Source organism: Protopterus annectens, chromosome 11.part0, assembly GCF_019279795.1.
Source record: "Protopterus annectens isolate FY-2018-M chromosome 11.part0, PAN1.0, whole genome shotgun sequence".
Lineage (NCBI taxonomy): Eukaryota > Metazoa > Chordata > Ceratodontiformes > Protopteridae > Protopterus > Protopterus annectens.
This window is the reverse complement of record NC_056745.1, coordinates 290,244,145-290,262,322: the sequence shown is the minus strand read 5'-3', so window position 1 is coordinate 290,262,322 and position 18,178 is coordinate 290,244,145. Positions and strand designations below refer to the sequence as shown.

Genomic DNA, 18,178 nt, shown 5'->3' with positions numbered 1-18,178 from the left:
CATAATTTCAGCCTATGCGCCACAGCAGGATTGTGACAGCATTGTAAGGATAGGGCAGTATTCATAATTTCAGCCTATGCGCCACAGCAGGATCGTGATAGCATTGTGGTAATGAGGAAAAGATTGCAGTCAGGCAGCGGTTGCAGGACCTAATAGATAAAGCAGGACAATATGAATTGGTGTTGATAATGGGGGCTTGAATGCACATATTGAGACAGAAGAGGAGGAGGGGGGTGGCAGTTAAATTTCACATAAAAACACAAACATAATTACAAGACAGGTATGAGGACTTCCTGTATCCTCGTGGAAAAGGCAACAGGAATAAAGAAGCGCAGACTATTCTACATTTCTGTCTGGCAAATAGCTTGACTGTGGCCAACAAATAGTTCAGCAAGAAAGACAGTCACAAGATCACATACATGAATGTCCAACATACAACTCCTTCTAGTAAGGAAAGGGCATTGGGGTAGAATCAGTGATTGCAAAGTCATCTCCAATGAACCAATCAGCCTACAGCAAAAATCGCTAGTTGCCATGACCAACTGCAAGCAGTGGTTAAAGACAGCCCTGCCCTAGGATTAAGAGAGACTAAGCTGAAGACTTGGAAGTTGACTGGGTCACACTGTTTATTGTATGAATATATGATTGCCTGCATAAATCCTTTGATATTGTTTGCAGCTGATGTACTGTCACTGCTATATTTCACTGTGGAGCTTTTCTCTTCCCAGTGAAACTACAAGCCATGTGCTACCATGGGTTTTGCAAGGTGTTGAGTCCTACATTTTGTATGCACTGTCCCATAGAACAGGTACTCACTAAGATATAATTATGTAGATTTTTTTTGCTGTCATCTGATTAAAACAGCAAAATGCATGGAATGCATACACTCACATATGCATATGCGTGCATTTGCACACACATACACATACACACACACATATATATTTATATATGTGTGTGTACGTATGTATATATGTATTTGTATATGTGTATTCAAGCTGGTAGCATCTTTTAGAGTATATATAGATATACACACAAACTCGCATGCACATATTATACTATATTATTTTATATTATATTATATTACACTATATATAATGTTTATATGCATATGTGCATGTGTCTGTCTGTTCTCCTGTGTACACATAATTTTACATATCATCATTATTTATTATATTATAGTAATACAATATTTACACGCACATGTTTGTGTAGCTGTCTGTTCTCCTCTGTATACATTGTAATTTTACATGTCATCAACACCAATATTTGACATCCCAGATCCTAATCCTCTGCTGGATAACAAGTCTTTCAATATATCAGGCCAGTGTAACAATGACGCCAGGCTTACTGATAGCCACTGATAAATTTGTGTGGAGACAGAAAGTGAGGTGTAAGCAAGAAGATAAGCAAGTGTATTACACTACAGGATGTATGCTTAAGTCTCTGGAAATGATGTTTTTGGAAGATTTATTGCATCAAAATAATTGTTTTGCACTGCATACAGTTTGTATGGTGAAGTAGAAAGGATTATCATTTTGCTGACTAAACTGTATTGATTGATTTTAGGCTCAGTAATCTTGACTAATGTTTTCCAGGTGTAACACCTAGGAAGCAATAATGTAAGGTGACCTTTTATGATACATATCCTTATCTTGTTTTCCTGGTTACTTTTGCTGATACATACAGTATTTCAGAATCTTAATCAGGGGAAAGACACATGATATCATTATCTGAAAGCTTCCTACTGCAGTTTGCAGGTACTCTGTACACACACACACACACACACACACACACACACACACACACACACACACACACACACACACACACAAACACACTTTGCATGCACGCACACACACACACACACACACACACACACACACACACACACACACACACACACACACACACACACACACACATTTTATGCAAAGTTTACATCATAGTATAGAAGAAACCTGGAAGCATAGAAGCAAGGACTTGTATGGTACATAGAAATTTTAAGGGAAGTTTTGCAAATCATGATACAGAAGAAACTAAGAAGAAAACGCTTGTATAGCAGATAAGGAACCTTTGGTCCAACTTGTATAAAAGATTAATAAATAAGTTATTGATTATGGGTAGTCAGTGATCTTCACTCTTTCATCGCTGAATAAAATGACTTCATGCTTTTCCAACACATGGTTCATTAGCATATTATTTTTTTTAGAATAGCATCTCCGACCTCTCTTTGCATATTCAATTTCATGTTTGTGCCACTTTCTGTGAAAAACATGGCTCTATTTTTCCCTAGAAGCACCTAGTCAGAATATCTTCCCTTCTGTTTGCACATATTTCTCTACTGGACAAAGCTACCTACTTTGATTATTTCTGTTTCAAGGTGCTGACAGTTCCTGTAACATCCTTAGTATTTCTTCTATTCCAAAATGCGTACATAGTATGGTCATTTTCACAATGTTGCTGGTGCTACCACTGTACCACTGGAGTTCCTCTCACCAGGGCTGCACTATTTTTTTTCTACATTTATCTGAGGAAATGTTCTCTAGTACCTTAATATCATGAATAAAACTGTATCAGCTATATACAGTAGGATAGAATATGCTCTGGTACCTCCTCTTGGTCTGTATTGCGGTATTGTCCAAACCTTCCCTTCTACCTTTCAAATCATTTAACTATGTTTGATTACTATTCCTAGTACTTGCTCATCTGGGAATCTGTTTGTAGTGCCTTTTTAGATGTTTTCTCTAGTTCTTTTAAAATTTTAAGTAAAAAAAACCCCTCTATTATACTTTTTTTCTCTGAATCCAATGTAGTATGGGTTTGATCACTTTTGTAAACCTTGTTAATTTACTACCTATTTTTCCATCCACTGTTGAATGCTAAATACTGCTTTTACAGACTATTATATATCCAGCAAAAGTAATAATGACCCCCCCCCCCCAAAAAAAAAAAATAAAATAAATAAATTTGAATGTCTGGAATGATTCTTAAAAGACTTAACAGAAAACCATTTCACAGAAAAATCCACACTAGGGCATAGTACCTTCATGCCTTTTGAGTGTGTGCTGTTTAGTATGACCCTCTGTGCCTTGATAGTAGTTAGATAAGTAACTGTAGTTTGACACAAGTGAAGTTGTGTACATCACAGTATTAGAAGTATAAAAGTACGCAGACATTGCCAGGAGGAAATATTGAAACTAATGACGTGGTTTGCTTTCTGGTGAAATTTGTTACAGATCTTATACTAGCAGTATTTCTAGATTTTGACTACATGTGTTAATACTATTGCAACAGCTAGGCATAATTTATTTTACATGCATGAATCATATATGAAATATTGAGTATATACTTCTTCATTGGTCCTAGGCATGCAGGAAAAAGGATGGTAACTATATCCATGTGATCAGCATTACAGGCAAGTGTTGTTGCTAAGTTACAGACATAATGGGGTGACTAAAGTATTTGCACTGGTAAGAGACTAAGGTGTCATTTTGTCTACCAAAAACACAAATGGACAAACTGTACTAATTTTTGAAAGCACTGTGATTTCAAAGCAATGCTTTGCTGTAAATTTACCCAAGAAAGGAGAAATGTAAATAGCTATTTTTTATTAAAAAGAAAATTGACTTTTTCTGCAAATAATTGACTATGGAGGTCATTATATTAAGTATCAGAGAGTGTGAAGCTATGGATTGACACCCACACATGGGTTGTGTGTGTGAATGTGTATGTGCTGAGATTAGTAGGGAGACTTTTCCTCTATGCAAAATCCTGTTTTTAGACAAATTTCTGTTAATGACTGATCACTATTTGTTCGTGTAAGGGAGAAACTTCAATATCTTTTTGAGATACAATCCATAGCTTGATCTGCCTTAGTGAAGCATTACTTCACTTTATTTATTTTACTTTGTCAAATGGGTAAGTGAACTAGTCTAAAGATTATTTTCAGCCATAATCTGGGAAGAGAGGCAGTAACAACTTTTCAAAACAGCATTTAGAAAATAGCTTACTTTCTGAGTTATTTTTCAAACCAAGTATGATGATAGGAGGTACTGCCAGCCATGCCAGGAGAAGTACAGAAGTGGATGTATAACTTATGTGAGAACAGCTAGCTGGAATTTTGTAAATAATTATACGTCATTTGTATATCAAACTGATTTGCACAGATGCCTGTGCTGAAAATGTATTTGTGAGGTTTGCTTGTATTAAAATGTATTAACAGTGTGCCCTGCTGGAAGGAAAAGAAACATACATGTACTATTGTAACTGAATTAAGAGTATACATTGTAGCAGCATATACTGGAAGGGAAGAGGTTAATCTACCTGACTTTAAAATATATTTGAAATTAATTACTTTACGGGTTAAACCATAAAGATGTTATCGTACAGTTCTGAATGGAGCCAGAGATGCAATGTCTGTGCTAGAGAATAGGTTGTAGCACCTGTAGAAAGAGTGATATGGTTTTATGACTTCCAACAGCTGCACCACATCTGAGCAGTGCTCTATCTGTGTGTATTGTAACACACAGGTGCTAAACCCTGGTAGCTTCCAGTGATGGGGATAGTGCAGGAAACAGAAATCAGATGACCAGATGTATGTGATGTCATTCTGTGCAGAAATAATGTTTTATATTAGAGGAGACTAAAGTCTCAGGAGCATTCTGTATTATGTGTTGGATCTGACAACATGGACCACTCACCCATCGTGCCTTGCTCTATTCAATAAGTAGGAACAGTAATTATTTTAGTCAATCAGGAATAGATAATGAGACTAGATAGACACTGGTTTTCCATAACTGTGTGAAACTTTCCATCTGCATTATTTTTAATACTTTCTGTGACTGAAACACTGGTGTTTACAGTAAATAGATATTTAGTATTTTCATGTCCTGTTATTATTTATTAAATATATTTAAACTTTTCATTGTGGCTGGTCCTTTAAATAAATATTTTAATTTTTGAGAGTATTTACATTTACTTGGTGATAACTCTGGCTACTCCTAAAAGCCTTGCTGTTTGGTCAACATTGCCATTTGTATTAATATTAACTTCACTAGGTATAATTGGATACTCTTTTAAGAGCCTTATAGTAACTGACTAGTGACAGTGAATCTACGTTATAGTCTGGGCAAAGTTGGTAGAGTGGGTAATCTGTGTCAGCCTTTCCCAGGTGTGTGTGTGTGTGTGTGTGTGTGTGTGTGTGTGTGTGTGTGTGTGAGAAAGTTAAATCTCAAAGAGTGTGTGTGAGCTGCTTGGGGCAGAAACACAAAGCACTGTTTACACAGTACCTGTGGGGAGCTGTATTGGGGACCTGGAAGGAGACAGATGCAGACACCCAGACCCTTGGCTGTGTGTATGCCCTGTGTGCTGTTAAGGGAAATTGTGCTTGATGCAGAAAAGTCTGCATATGGTAATACTGAGCATATCCATTTGTATTCCAAGTGCACATCCCTCGCCAATGTCAGTGGTGAGGATTGAGGCTCCTTGGTTACTGGCCCAATGTGGGCATGTCTCACCATGATTTACATTTAGTTTATTATACAACTAGCATTTACAGTACAGCAACTACTATAGCTGTGCTTTTACACAAGCATTTATACAAGTCACTAAAATCTGTAAAACAGTATTAGCACTAATGCAATTCAATATCAAGTATAGTTGTACTTTTACATGAATGTCATTTATACAAATCACTGCATTATATAAAATGGTATTAACACCATTGATTTACATATTTATACTACTAAATATCGTATGATTTTTAGAAGGATAGCTGAGGCACAAACCCCCTAGCTGTAACCTGGTTCCCTGTAAAAACTGCACTTACATTTGCTAGTGAGATGTGCTTTCAAGAGTTTTTGAAAAATGGTTAGTTTGCTACATTTTTGGACTTTGGTAGATTATTCCAAGTTATAGATGCAGATTGGGAAAATTTCCTTCTGTTGCTGCCAGTGCATGCTTTTTTGTACCTGTAGAGTAGCATGACTTCTTAGAGTATACCAGGGACTTCTAAGAAGTAGCCTGTTTTTTTTAAAGATGGATAGTAGCTTTTATTTAATACCTTGCAGGTTACAATATATAGTAAAAATGTGCTCTTGCCTCAACTGGAAACATTAGTTACGATTTTAAGTAGAAACATATTTAGAGCTTCATGTCTGGGAAAAAGCTAGATATAAAATAATGAAAACAAGGCACAACATGCAAAAAGGTACAACTGTGAATCATCTGTAGACAGGAATATGCTATGTATAAGGATTCCAACATTTCAACATTTTGGCCAGAGCTGTCACTGTTATTAAGATGAGGATGGTACACTGCAAATAGTGAAAACTGCAGAAATTTCTATTTTTAGGACAATATCTGGAGCTGTAACATTATGTATATAACTCAAAACATGAGATAAACAAAAATGCCTTTTAAAAATTATAAAACCATACATTAAAAAAACAGCAAAAATCAAACAGACACCATTTGCTAAGTGTGGCAATATCAACCAGGGTAGGTGTTATAGGGAAATAATGTACTTAGGCTGGAAGACTCTCTGCCTGTGGCATAGGGTCTCACAATTTCTCTGGGTATTCTGTTGTTTCTCTGTAATGACCACGCTTTCAGGCATTGTTCTTATGTGATGAGCTGAAAGGATTACTTGTGCTTACAGGATGAGGGTCCACTGTAAAAAGCAGGGCAAAGATACTTTGGCATGAGGTTAGGACAAGCAATCTTTAAGGATAATAAGGAGATGGCAGCTTGAGTAGGTAACAATCACAATCTAGGATTCTGGAAAAAGAATGGGGTATGAACCTCAACCACAGAAACTGCTGTTGCTGCTGCTAAATTTGGGCTGGGCTACTTTTGCAGGGGAATGATGTAGCTAACAGACTGTGTGAACAAGACCATATATTTAAAAAGAGAGCAATAGTTTTCTAACAATTTAATGAATATTTTGGCAGAGTTACAGATTTCTGTCAGAGACGACAGTACAGAGGTACATGGCAGCATCTCTGCCTGCACTGTTGTGTTTCTTATCTTTCTTTTCCTTTTCATTTATCTCACAGTAGTTTAATAAGTTAGATTCACACAATCAAAGTAACGTGAGAGTGCTGAGTAAAATAAACAAAACTAGATATTCAAAAAAGAAAATGTCACTAGATGCCTGGGAATCTAAACGAAGCAGGAGGAAAAATAATGAAGGGAAGAGTGGAACAGAAATAACAGGCTATTAGGACTTCTGACCTTGGAAGTAGATCAACATGTAAGGGGAAGAGAGAAACAGAAATATATATGTATATTACTGTCCATGTATCTCTGTGTTTCCAGTATGTACAGAAATATATATGTATATTATTGTTCATGTATCTCTGTGTTTCCAGTATGTACAGAAATATATATGTATATTACTGTCCAGGTATCTCTGTGTTTCCAGTATGTACAGAAATATATATGTATATTATTGTCCATGTATCTCTGTGTTTCCAGTATGTGCAGAAATATATATGTATATTACTGTCCATGTATCTCTGTGTTTCCAGGATGTTACAGGTGCTTGATATTTACTTTATTTTTTCTTTGTTGACCAGGTAGAGCACTGATCCAAATGGATCATTTTCTGGCTCAGTCCAGGAGAATGCAGATAAAACAACAAGGGAGAACAAGGCCAACAAAGCAGTACTCATACATAGTAACAAATTAAGCATAGGTAATTGTAATTAAGTCAAGAGTACATTAGTAGGAATATACCACACATTGGTAGGAATACAGTTATAAATTGCTAGGATTCAGTCGAAATACAATATATGTACAGTAAGTGTAACTGAGAAAAAAGGGTGAGGGTAGTTACATTTGATGATAAATAGTTGCAAAGGTGAGGGTAGTAAGGAAAATTAATGGGGGGAGATGGTAAGTAAGAGAAAAAAGAAGGGATAAGGTGGCAGCAATGAGTTAGGTGGTGGATGGAGGTTTGTTTAATGTCTGAGAAGATGCAGATTTGTTTGCTACTGAGGAAGATGTAGGATGTCAGGCATTGCTAGGGCTATTAGGTAATGCCTTGGGATGTGAAACAACTACATGAGGCTTCTTTCAAAAGCTGCAGTTTCAGGCCTTGTCTTAATGTAGTGAACGGGGGAGTGGATTGTAGTTCACTTGGATGGGATTGCCATATCTTAAGATCCATTGTTAAGAAGCTAATTTGTTTGAAGTTTTTTTCACAGGATGCCGAGGATGAGGGAGAAGTCTGACATCAGGTTACATATTGTGGTTCATTTGATGAATCTACTTGTGAAAAAGAGGGCTGTGTTGTTTTGTGTTCCTATATTAATAAGACAAGGAAAAAGGTGCACCTCTGCTTAATGGGAAACATTTGGCTTTGGCTAGAATGGTGCAGTGATATTCTTTGGTAGGGGTGAGGATAATGAATCTGCATATATTTTCTTGTTGCAGTTTGGAGGAGTGGATAGATTTTTCTTTGTCGGATGCTATGGCTATAAGGGATAGTTCATATTCAAGCTGAGCCAGTAGGACTCCCTTCCCTATTGCCTTTCTGCAGTTTGAGGTAAGGAAATGAGAGGCGAGAGTAGCAGGGAGTTGATTCTGGATTTTGTGTTAACATGTGATTCTGGAAATTTAGAGACTGGTCCAAACAGATTTCTAGGTAAAGAGGGGGGACAAGAGTGAATGTGGGAGATAGAGAGGTTAGAAAAAAATCAAAACGAATGAGGAAAAGGAAACATTTATGGTCCAAATACAGACTGAATCAATTTCTTTACTATGTTCTTTGAGGTATGGGAAGGGATATTAATAAATATGGAGGTAGATAGGTAGGTATACTGGGGAACTTCAGTGCAATCATATGCCCAGAAAGAACCATGTTGTTTGTAAAATGAAGCATTTTATGACAACAAAATAGAAATTAGTGGAGTGGATGGACATGAGTGGTGGGTGGATAAGAGGAGGGGAATATAAATCAAACACAGACAATACATATTCCCAAAAGATTTCATCAACCACGTCAGTAGACTAGATAGATAGTTTGGAATGGACAGAGACATTTTTTTTCAGTTTTTAATGATTGTTCTATTCACATTTAACATTTACAGCTTTAAACAGATATCCAATATGGTATTTTACTGACACTAGAAACATTTCCATAATTGTTGTAGAGCAGAAATTTCTGATAGCAAACTTAAGACATGGGGATGAAGCTATGAACAATGACAGAGCTTAACTATTAATGAATGGACTAGGTGTGCAGAATTTGCTAAATCATCGGATGATAAGATGTTTTCAGTAGTGCTTTAGGATTAGTGAATGGGTGTGGCTGAGAGAATGTGGAACCAGTGACAGTGTTTTTAAAATATTGGTAAAGTTGGCTGTTGTGGGCAAATCTGCTGATGGAAACACTAATGGACATATGAAAGTGCTGCAAGCTGTGGGGAAAAAATGCATGTGTAATGTTTTGTTGCAGGAAGAGGATGCCTGTCTGCATGAGAAGCTGAGAGTTGGCCCATGGTGAAAACATAGGAGTGAAAGTTTGTGGATGCTGTTGTGTGGCAGCAGGGAAAAGCTTTACATCTGGGGAAGCAGAAGCAATACAAACTTTGATGAGGGGGACTGCACTTTTTCTGCTATGAGGAAAGGTAGTATCATTCATCCAGGCAGCAAGCAATAGATGTGTAGTCCATTTCTTTTTAATGGACAACACCAATAATACTGAAAGTCACTCCAAGGTAAAGTAGTATGCTGTTATGAACATAGTTTACTTTCAATTCTTTTCAATGTGTACTTAGCCCCACATAGATGAAAATATGGCTTTTGATATGGGTTTTCTGAGGTTAAACACAGTGCAAAAGTTTTAGGTTAATAATTAAATTATATGAAAACATATTCTAATTTGTTACTGTGATTTTTGAACTAAGTATGTAATGAAACAATACTTAATGGTAAGGCTGGAAAAAAGAAAAGGTAAAACATGCTAAAATGTATGTCTAGCCTGACTTTGGTTTTAATCTTTTCTTGTTTAATAAACATTTTAATGCTAATGTTATTTGTGAACTAATACTGCTAGCTGTTCCAATTTAAGCTGTTGGTGTTAGTGTTAAGGTACCAGAAAGGATTATGTCACTTGAATTTTAATAGAAATATGCTAACATAAAGGTAAACCAAGTCCTTATCATTTCTAGCTTTAATAAGTCTTAATAAACATCTAAGCTTGAAAATCTGATCATTAAATGCTAAACATGTGTCTAATAACATGCCCATATCTTTAAAAGCTGCTGCCTTTTTTAGTCGGTCCCATTAAGGTGTAATTGCTGTCAACAATATGTTCCCAAAACTCATGACTTTGTGTTTCATATATGGATTTATATATGTGGATTTATATCATGTTATCGAGTTTTCAGAAACTCAAATTTTATATGGTTGAGCAGGGTCACATGTCCCCTTGCAACCCCCCCCCCATTTGGGGGGATGTGTCACCCACACCTCCTGCAAATTATATACACCAACTCTGAGATCACTTACAGTGGGAAAAGAGTAAATTCCCCACTGAAGTACTTCTATGTAGATTGTGGCACAGTGGGGCTCAGGGAATTTACTCTTTTCCCCACTGTAGTGTGAGCTCATATATATATATATATATATATATATATATATATACGGTTCTACCTGACTTCGTCGACAGCGCAGAAGACCGACAGCGGAATTCGGAGCTCCAGAAGACCGAAACGAAGAAGACCGACGGAATCGCGAGTGGCATGACAACACCAACGCCGAGGATGCCCACATGGGAAAGGCTGTGTGTGAGGCAGTGACAGACGGACGTTAGGCGGGGCAGGCGGGTGTGGGAGATTGACGGGTCTGGGATAGGGGTGGGTTAAGTGAGTTAGAGTTAGGGTTAGGAGCCCGATAGGGTGGGGTGTAGTAGGCTAGGTAGGTTTATAGGTGGGCGTAGTTAGTGTAGGAGTTAGGAGGCGGAAGGTTGTGTGAGTTAGGGTTTAGGAGTTGGTGTGGTGCAGTGTATGGGGTTTCGTGTTTATGGACTGTCGAATATGTGGTGTCGGTGATGATGTGCTCGGTTGTGTTGTGGTTTTCTATGTCAGGTAGAACCATATATATATATATATGTATGTTCATTTACTTATTTATTTATTTATTTATTTTTATTTTACATTTGTTAATCAGGAAAGTCCAACTAGACACAAGTCCTTTTTCAGTGGAGGCCCAGGGAGAAGAGTTCCAGTTACAAAAACTTACAAGTTCCAAATATGAACAGTGTAAAAAAACATACACACATAAAATGCTAGTTACGTGATAATAAATATAATACATAGAGGGGTAATGTTGCCACTGCCCATTCAACAAGAGTAAGCACACAGGTAATTCATCATACATGAGAAAACAAGACTAATGAGAGTAAAGGTAGGACACATGCTTGGTAGGATGAGAGAGGACAGCAAAGATTAGTTAGAAAGGTAGAGTCATACATTTAGTGGGCTATCCAAGGCAGTTACAAGAAGAGAGCCAGGTGTCTTTCAAGTGTGCTTTTAGGTGCTTTCTAAACTGTGTTATAGAGCAGCAGGAAGTAATATGGGTGGGCAGTTTGTTCCATATTTTGGGAATGTAGTTTGCAAACAGCGATCCCCCAGCTGTATTATTTGCTTTGGTGGTGACTATCAGGAATTTGCTATTAGAGCGGAGGGGTCTAGAAGTGGTGTAATAGTTTTTGGAGGGTAGGGGCTTTGTCTGGTTGATGCAGTATTTTGTGGGCAAAGGTTAACTGATTAAAGTGTAGCAGTTGAGGAAGATCTAACCATTCTAACTGTCTTAGAGGTGAACAGTGGTGTGTCCTGCAAGAGGCACCACTGGCAAACTTGGCAGTATTATTGTAACAAGATTAAAGTTTGGTTAGTTCTGTTTTGCAGAGCTTGGTTAGGATTGGGGAGGCATATAGTAGGGAAGATAAGAGATGTGTGTGAGCAACATTAGCTTTTGTATGTCTGGTTAGGAATTTTTTATTTCTCTATAGAAGACCTAGTTTCTTGTGGACCTCCTTAATGGTTTGTGCTATATGTATATCGAACTTCAAGTTGTTGTCAATTTCTATGCCTAGCAGTTTGGTATGAGTTGATGGGGTTATAGTAGTTTTATGTGGGACAGGGTAGTGAAAGATTGGGAAGATGAGGTGGAATTTGTTGGGCAGAAGAGAAGGAGTTTTGTTTGGCTGGGGATTGGTAAGATTTGGGAGTTGGTCAGCCATGATCAATGGATAGAAAGGATTCTTGGGTTATGGTGTGGAGGACATGTAGGGAGGAGGCTGTGCATATTAGAGTAGAGTTATCCACATATTGTATGACTTTGGCGTGTCCTGTGGTGGTGTGGAGCTGGTTGGTGAAGACAGAGAAAGGTAGGGGTCCAAGGATGGAGCCTTGGGGAACCCCTAAGGTAAAGGGGAGAAGAGGGGAAAGTTGGTGTTGCCACTGGACGGCCTGCTGTTATCCTCATAGGTAGCTATTGAACCATGTGATAGTGAAGTTACTGAGATTTAGGGTGGAGAGAATGCTGATGAGGTTGCTGTGATTGACCATGTCAAAGGCCTTGGACTGATCTAAAAATGTGGTAGATACAAATTGTGCATTGTTTCTATAGTGGTTCATTGTATTTGTGAACAACATGAGGGCTGTAGTAGTGCTGTGAGAGGGGCAGAAGCCACGCTGAGTGTTTGATAATAGTTTATGTGTGTGGAGGTAGGCCGTTAATTGGGTGTGTATAGTCCTCTCTAGTATTTTAGATAAGGGGGGGGCAGGATGGCAATAGGCCTATAATTAGTTCGGTTGAGTTCCCACCCTTGTGTAAAGGTATAATGTGGGAAAGTTTCCAAATATCAGGAACAAGGCTCTCAGATAATGACCTGTTTATGAGTATGGCTACTGGATATGCTACAGCATCTACTGCGATTTGTAGAAAATCTGCTGGGAGGTTATCGATTGCTAATGTGTTTGGTTTCAGTTTTTTTAGTAGACACCAAACACTAGGTGGAATGTAAAGTGTTTGTTGCTATTTTGGGAGTTGGTGCAGTGTTGGCCTGTGGATGGGGTAGGGTTTCTGGAGGAAATCTGAGAATTAGCTTGGGTTTGGATAGTATTTACTGAACTGGGTTGCTATACTAGCAGAGTTACTGGTAGATGGGGTACGTGCAGCTGATTTTCCCGGTAGAAGTATATTATTAATTGCTGTCCAGAATTTCTGAGGGTTAGTAAGGTATTTTTTCTGGATGTTGTGGTAGTAGTTGATTTTATCTGACTTTATTAATTTCTTAGCTTTATTTCACAGTTATAGGATGTTTGTCTTGTTATATGGGATTTGTGTTTGTAGAATTATTCCCAAGCCTTATCTCTAGCCTTGAGTAAGGATCTGCATTCTTTAGTAAGCCAGGGTGCATAGTTAGATTTTACTCTGATTGTTCTAGAGGGTGCGTGGGAGTTTAATATCTTTAGGAAAGTGGTTTTGAAGTAGTTGACTGCATCTTCAAGGGTGGGGGGGTTGTCTGAAAGATTCCCAATTGCAGCTATTCAGATCGGAGATGAACCTGTTTGGGTTGAAGCTTTTTTCACTTCTAATTATACGGTAGGTTGTCTGGTTTGTATGGGGAGTAAGGGTTCTTAGCAGAAAGGTTGGCAGATGGTCACTCAGACCATCAGGGAGGCAGCCTGATTGTGTGGACAGGGATGGGTTGTTGACTAAAATCTAGTCCAGGATAGAGTATCATTTGGAGGATTTGTCAGTCCTTGTAGGGGATGTGATAAGCTGGGTGACTCCGTGTAGGTTAATGTGTGAAGTTGGATTCTGAGAGGAACAGTTGAGCCAATCAACATTGAAGTCACCCATCAGGATTGTTTCCTGTGGGAAAGAATACTAGACCCAGTCTAGTATACTTTCTAGAGTGGGAATATTGTTCCTAGGTGGGATACAACCATCTATGATGTTAATTTGTTTTTGGGGTTAAGTGACAACCTGGTGCACATAAGCTCTGCGTTGTCAAAGTTGGGTATGCTTACTTGTATACAATCAATCAGTAGCTGGTCTTTGAATAAGATGGCTACTCCTCCACCCCTTTTGGATATCCTGTCTTTATATAGAATGTTGTATCTGGGAATTACAATTTCATTACTGTTATTGCTGGGTTTAAGCCAAGTTTCTATTAGTATTACAATATCAAGGGAATAGTGGGAGAGTAGGGCATGCAGGTCATGTAATTTGTTTCCAATACTTCTTGAATTAATGTTAAGGAGGAGGGAAGTGTTATGTTGTTGGTATACTAGTTCTGGATTAGCTGTGGTAGAGTGGTTTACTATGTTCTGAAGGGGGTTGGGATCAGGGTTGGGATGCATGTCCACGGAGCGGTTTAATTTCTTGATAAGGTGTAAGATTAGCTTGGTGTCTTTGTGTTGTAGTTTGGAGTGTTTTTGACAGTTTTGGGATGATGTAGTTAGGGATTGGAATTTATTAGTATGGTAATCTATGTGGCTGGTATGGAAGAGGTTTGGAGATATGGAAATGTGAGGTGGGCTATTTTGGTGGGAGAATGAGGAGGTTTGCCAGGGATGGGGTTTGTTGCCTAGAATTGGTGGGTAGTGTGATGTGAGGGAGTAAAAAAGTATTAGGAGTGAGCCAGAAATAATACACATGGCTGTTGGTTTAGGTGTTTGTTATTAAGGTGGAGCATCTTCATAGGGTAAGATGTTAATGGGATGGGGTGGCAGTTAGGTGTTATTTCAGTAGGTCAGATTATCAGATCTAATTGTTTCAGTGGGACAGATTATCAGATCTAATTAGTGGTAGTGTGGGTGGGCTGTGATTGGTTGATGGACTGTGAGTGGAGTTTGATAGGTATAAATGTAATGAAAGTGTGGGTGGGTGAGAATGGGGGTATGATAAGGGAGTGGAGTGAGCGCAAGTGGAGCGAAGGTCAAAAGGAGCGGGATGAGACATGGCACAGAACTGACTGCAAGAAAAAAACATCAGTTTCTTGAAGCTAGTCCAGGTCAGTATGTTAGATTCCAAGTACACTGGAGTCAGCAGAGATCCTGTAGCATCTAATAGAGTGCAGAGAAAATAATTAAAATGGGGGGTAGCGTCACACAATAAAGTTATATTATTCACTAATGGGAGTAGCTTATATTTTTAACAAATGGGAGTAGCTTCACAATAAAGTTATATTTCCTGTAGCGTCTAACAGAGTGCATAGAAACTAAATAAAATGTGAGAAGCTTAGTTGGACCAAGGGGTAGAATTACTTATGTGGCTGTACCTATTGAGTTGGGTTTAACAGCGAGGGGGTGTGGGAATGGGTTCCGTAGTGTGTTAACCTCTTGTCTTACAGTACAATATTACAAAAATTGTTTTAACAGTGCACCAAAAATAGGAGAATAACCTACACTGCAGGCTGTTCTGTTGCAGGACAGTTATTTTGTCCTGAGAGGCAGTGGATCCCAGGTTCACAATGTTGTATTTGGTGCAGGGCAAATCAGTCCATGCAGAAACACGTCTGGGAGGCTGTGGACTTAGACAGATAAATCTATGGGTAGAACCGAAAAGACAAAGAGAGAGAATATTCATGTAGGTAGGGTAAGGAAGTTAGAGAAATAGTGACATTAGAATGTGACATTGTGGTCATAGACTCAGAGAAATGTTGTATAGGCTAAATAAGAGACAAAAAAGTAGATAACAGTACAGGATGATAAAAGAAAAGTTAGCATGAAAACAGCAGTTAAATATAGCTTAGGGAGGCAGTAGTTCAGAAGTCAGAAATTACAATTGGAACAGAAATAAAGTCATTAAGGAGACTATATAACCAGAAGAATAATGAGACTATATAACTGTAACATCAGGTGGGACCATCAGTAAGCATTACACTGTTACCAGCTGGCAGAAATGATATGCAGATTATGGTTTCAGTCAGATATTCGCAAACTAGTGACTATTAGTAATTTACACTGAGCAGTAATCTGTACAATTTAGAACTATACTACACTTAGGATAAAAACATTCCAATGGAAAGTGTCAATCAATGCTAGGTATTCACAGAGCAGATGACACGTGCATGGCATGTACAAACGGCTAAAGCCGCCAATCTGTTAGCTCGTGCCACTACATAACAGACAGAATATACAATTAAAAGCCAAGTGTAAGAATTAAACATAATCTATTTAGAACAGTTACTTACGAGGTGAGCACACTACTTGAGGAAGCCACAGGGAGCAATTGCACCACTGCTAAGTTTAAAAATGGCACCGTTAAGATACAGGGGCTAATAAAATCTCCAGTGGGATGTCAGAACAGGGGTGAGGGTTGGGACTAGATAGTAATGGGCTGGAGATTAGATAGACAAGGGGGCAGATCAAAAGATTAAATAGAAACACTGAGTACTAGTTATGTAATGGGGCTGTGATGCTGGAATGGCCAAGACCAAAGCCACAACACAGAGCTGACTCCAAGAACAAAAACAGTTTCTTGCAGCTAGTCCAGGTCAATATGCTGCATTCCAAGTACACTGGAGTCAGCAGAGATCCTGTAGCAGCTAACAGAGTGCAGAGAAACTAATTAAAATGAGGGCATCTATACACAATAAAGTTATATTATTCACTAATGTGAGTGGCTTATATTTTTAACAAATGGGAGTAGCTTCAGAATAAAGTTATATTTCTTGTAGTGTCTAATAGAGTGCAAAGAAGCTAAATAAAATGAGAGAAGCTTAATTGGACCGAGGGATAGATTTAGTTATGTGACTGTACCTACTGAGTTGGGTTTTAACAGCGGGGGGGGGGGGTGTTCCATAGTGTGCTAACCTCTTGCCTTACAGTACAATATTACAAAAATATTTTTAACAGTGCACCAAAATATAGGAGAATAACGTACACTGCAGGCTGTTCTGTTACACGACAGACATTTTATTTGTCTTACCTGAGAGGCAGTGGGTTCTGGCTTCACAACATTGTAATTGGTGCAAGGCGAAGCAGTCCTTGCAGAAATGTGTCTGGGTGACTGCGGCCTTACAGAGATAAATGTATGGGCAGAAACTGTAGGCTGTTGCGTTGCAGGACAGATATTTTATTTGTCCTATCTGAGAGGCAGTGTGTTCCAGCTTCACAATGCTCTAACTGGTGCAGGGCGAAGCAGTCCAGGCAGAAACACGTCTGGGTGGCTGTGGACTTAGAGGGATATATGACATGTGTATATCATATATATGTGAGTCAATGAAAGATGTTCAAAGTATTAAAACTTTAAATGCATGTCATAGCACTAAAACAATTTGAATCACAAAGATTTGAACACTTCTAATCAAATCACAAAGATTCAAAAGAAACCCAAAATCTAATTTTTGCAGGGGGACAAACCTGCATCTGCCACCCGCACATCCTGCTAATTATACACACCAACTGTGAGATTGCACTACAGTGGGGGAAGTGTATCTTCCCCAATTCCTACTGTACTGTGATCTCACACTTAAAAAGCTGTTGCATGCGAGCAGCTGTTTTGCTTTATTTTACTCAAAAAGTTGTCACTTCAAAGGGTTGAAGGTAACCCATATATGTGTACATATACATATATATATATATATATATATATATATATATATATATATATATATATATTTATCTACATAAACATATATATATATACATACATACATACACGGACACGCACACGCGCACACACATACACACACAAACACACACACACATACACACACACACACACACACACACACACACACACACACTTAACCATTTGACTCTGTAATCTAAGTATTAAATTATTTATTTATTTATTTAAATTTGTTGACCGGGAGTGAACGACTGGACGTAGTTCCATTTTCAGCGGAGGCCCGGGGAGAAAAGCTCCACAGTAAAATAAACAGACAGTAGTTACATTGGATTACATAGCGATTAACAATTTAACATAGCAATTACTTACAACATATTTACAGATGAAGAACATAGTACATCAGTAGATAACTAGAATCTTTATCTGTGACGTACATAACAGACATTAACAAATGTTACAATGAGAAGTTCCTGCTGTATAATACGTACTAGGCTTATGAGCATCTGAGCTTGCTATAATCAAGGTAGTTAGTGGAGTGGAAAGAAAGGTAGTGGTTGGATGGTGTGGATGATATTAG

The 18,178-nt window shown here is 38.2% G+C and overlaps 1 protein-coding gene across 1 annotated transcript in view; it reads right to left on the bottom strand.

Moving 5' to 3' along the window:
• Positions 1-18,178, bottom strand: part of LOC122814935 — a 548,294-nt gene that overhangs the window by 192,783 nt on the left and 337,333 nt on the right. The gene's annotated exons all lie outside the window — the stretch shown is intronic.